Raw genomic sequence first — 4,085 nt, forward strand, 5'->3', positions numbered from 1 at the left:
CGACCATCCATAGTTAACAATACTTTTAATTAGAAATAATTACCAAACCAAGTCCTGATTGGTGTATATTCACCGATAACTATTTTATAAGAATTTATAAAGGCTTATAGCTAAATCCTTTATCTAGCTATCAACTAATGCATCGCCAGTAGACATTTTTAACTCGTTACCTCGCTGAATCAAGTCTCGGTTGTGCTCTTATCTGTCGATCCAAAACAATTTAAATAACTTCTGATAGAACATGGTATTTCTCTATTACTTTATACATTAAATAAAAATGCTGTCGCATGTGATTTTAAGTATTACTAACCTCAATCATCAATGATTTTTTAAAAGAAATTATATTACATTTCATACATTGTCATCCAACTTTTGTTTCCAAAATCTTTTGATACAGAAGCCACAATTAGAATGGAAAAGAACTTTTACGATTCCATTGAAGTCTATAAGAACTATACTCGCACATTCGTATATCCAATTCGATTTATTACAAGGCCCATGCATGGTAATTGATTTCCTTTCAAAGTGGTTAACCAGTTGTAGCAATTGAACTTCTATATCGATGACCGTCCCAGCTATGGACATTTCAGCTGAGAAGTTGTTACATACCAACCAAAAAGATAACCCACATTTGATGCTACTGTGGTGAAAAATAGCTCCCCAAAAGTTAAAAATATATTGGTCCACAGCAGTAAGGTATTATAAAATGAAACATGAAAAGAAAGATTGGTGATGCAAACAGTTTCCAATTTTGTTTTCCTCGACTTCTTTTCATAAAGATTTTATTTGAATCGAATTGTTCTCCTCCAACTGCAATTTGAGAATGTTACCCTCAATCCCTGAGAATCACCTCAATCTTTTCAAAAAGAGTAACGGAAAGAACTCTAATGACATACCATGAGAAGATGGGCTCAGAACTTACATACATACTACTTCTACTTTGATTCATGAAACCATTATAAAACAAAGAAAAAAAAAACAGTCTAACCTCAGCTGATGGTTTCATATCTTTTCTAAGTAGAAATTTTTTGCTCCCAAGGTTGCACCATATGGTATGGTAACAATGGTCCCAACATTGAGGAATCCAACCTGCATACACAACATAAATATCACAAAATAAGAAATCAATCCAAGTTAAACACATCAAGTTTAGCACTAAGAACAATTGGGTCAACATAAAATTGATGAAAGCGATATACTCTGTCCACTTAAATCGCCCATTTTCTATCCAAACATGTGTATTTCCATTTAAAAAAAGAAAATGACGTACGTAAAACTCACCCTTCGAATACACGACACAATTTTTATTTCCATTAATATAACATAAAATGTTGACAGTGGCTTCTAGAATTACTGAGTGAACAACCAATTTAAATAAACCTCAAAATCACCTTTGTTTTCTAAATGTGAGCGATGTGCACGACCTACCAAAGATACACACTTCATAGTTAAACGACACTTGATCACAGTCCAAACTCATAACCTCTTTATAAGAAGTTATCTAAACTATGTAGTAATACACTAAGTCGCCCAAATTTTGGATGTTTTATTGATAAATGCCACAATAAAAAAAAACCAAAAAAACTTAATGTATGTATTTCTTCTCATCATACTTTTCAACCTCAATTGACTGTTCATTCATATGACTGCTCCCATTTCCTGCAACCAATGCAGTAGGCTATAAAAAAGCAGATAATGATGTAAGATCTATTGTGGCAAAAGATCGACTTGGTGCCAGTTCAATGATTGGATCTCGCAAAACTTTAATCTAGCAAAATTATGAGTGGAAAAATCTCTTTAAACACAAAAACTAAAAAAACGAAACCTAGTAACTCTGATCTATCAAATTTCAAGCCGCCGCAAATTAGCATGTTCAAGGTAAGGAAAATGATATCAAATATCGAGAAAGACATAGAAATTAGGGGAGGGTACCTGAAATAGCTTGATTGTGTGCTGCAAAAACGGAGAAGCCTTAATCATCAAAAGGAGAGAATCGATTCAGATCTTCTACAACAACAAAAAGAAAAAAAACAAAAAATTCAGTTTCAAAGGAGAACTTAAGATAATAAGAAACTTGATTTAAGATACCCAAGATTTAATGGATCGTTTGGACAGATTCTTCATGAAAAGAATAAAAACGCTTGGTGTGTGAATGCAAGGCTGAGTTCAGTTCCATTGAATGGCGACAAAGTGAAAAGGCAAAGACTTCGTATTCTTCTATCCGTTTTTTTCTCCCTGCTGGTTTCATTGAGTTTAATAAGCCTAAACTGTATCTGTATTGTTGGATCAGGGAATAAAAGATAGAAGGATTCTCGTCCTGCATTTTCCTACTCTTTCATGAAGGTTTTCATTTCTTTTCCTCTTACGGCATGAAGGTGTGATATCTTTGGGCCAAATGATTTCAATGGTGTACCTCATAGAATCAAGAAATTATGACGATGACACTATCAAGAATTAGCGTGCTTTGAAATTCTCCAGTAGTACAAATACTCCATCTAAATCTAATCATACGTAACATGAGAATACAGACATCTAAAACTCGCTTGTGGTCAAGAGATAACTGTCCTCGATAAATTTAGCTAGGTAATGTAAATCATGTGACCTTTCACGTAGCTGTTGCTCACCTATCATTGTGTCAGGATGACCAGTTTGACTCTTTCTTTCATACCAAAGAACATCGTGTTAATTGAAACTCATGCAAATTTGAAAAACAAATGAATATCAATTAAACGACAGTACTGCTTAATTCGATAACAATTACGATTGCAGCTTCAGTAACTAAAGACCACAACCCATGATACTGGACTCCACAGAAACCCCAATAACTTCAAAAACTTACACTCCTAGAATTCCAGCAAATAAATTTTTCCATAAATGCATGTCACTCGAATTGAAATTGAACATGTAGACATAGAAGAAAAATGTACAAATCCACTTTTAAGAAAAAAAATGCTTTTGCGCATATACCTTTGCTTCCGAGATCCTCAATAGATCACATGTTAATTCGATTCCTTTCCAATGAGATTTATCTAATGAAATAAGTACAATCTTGATATGATGAATCCAAATATGCAAATATAACAATTACATTGTAGAATGATTTAAAGTAGAATACATGGGGATAGTATACGTAGAAGCAGGAGAAGATACAACACAAATACAAATGTCTATTACAAAAAGAAACCTGATCAATCAACTTTTCTAGTAAGCACATGTTGAAATCCCACCCAAATGATTTCTAAAATAAGAAACACCAAATGGAAATTCAAAACGAAACCACAATCAGAAACAAACCTATTATCAAAATCTTTTTTTTTAGTTTAACCTAACATAATAAAAAAAAGAATAAAAAAACAAATGAGGGATTAGAGAAAAAGAGAGATATACTGTATCACAATCGATGGAGAAGAATTAACAATTGTGCTCTTAATGGGTTTATTTTCCGTAACGGATGAATACTCAGATCGAAAACGTCCATATTTTTGGATATCAGAGATTTACTTCTGGAGGATTTTTTCCCCATAATGCATGAACTATTGATGGAGAAAAACTGTATTTTTAGTAACTGGAATCAATGGGGGACTGAATAGAAGATTATAACGTACGAAAATTGAATGCAGAATAGATCAACGTTGTTAGATGGAAGCTTGAAAGAAGGGTTCATTCTCAGCCACGATTTATATTTGCACTTTGAGACTAATGGAAGCCATCGATTGCCTTAAAAATCAAATTCAGAACCGTCAGATGGTCAAAAAACTATTTGATTTTGTAAGATAGACATATAAGTCTTACAATAATCAAAACCTATAAATAAAGAGGTCAATGTTTTTATTCTTGCAACCTTTGTTCGTTCACGGTAGGGTTTTTACGCCTTCCGTTCTGTTTTGATCAACCATGTTAGAGGTACGACTTTTGTTTTTGCGTCTTCGATCTGTTTTTGATCAAGCCGCAAAATAAAGAAGAAAAGTTTAGGTCCTGTTTGGTATAGTTTTCAAAAACAGTTTTCTGTTTTTAAAAACAGAGAAAACAGAAAACAGGAGAAAATGCGTTTGGTAAGGACATTTTCAGAAAATGTTTTCTATCTG

The 4,085-nt window shown here is 33.1% G+C and overlaps 1 long non-coding RNA gene across 1 annotated transcript; it reads right to left on the reverse strand.

Annotated features, from left to right (window-relative positions):
* Positions 1-372: 372 nt before the first annotated feature.
* On the reverse strand, positions 373-3,545 carry LOC113285489. The gene is made up of 4 exons (XR_003328682.1): positions 2,968-3,545; positions 1,933-2,007; positions 989-1,089; positions 373-810 (listed from the first exon to the last, which is right to left on the reverse strand). It is a non-coding gene; the product is annotated as an uncharacterized LOC113285489 (long non-coding RNA).
* Positions 3,546-4,085: the final 540 nt, after the last annotated feature.

Source organism: Papaver somniferum, chromosome 6, assembly GCF_003573695.1.
Source record: "Papaver somniferum cultivar HN1 chromosome 6, ASM357369v1, whole genome shotgun sequence".
In the NCBI taxonomy this organism is placed as follows: Eukaryota; Viridiplantae; Streptophyta; class Magnoliopsida; order Ranunculales; family Papaveraceae; genus Papaver; species Papaver somniferum.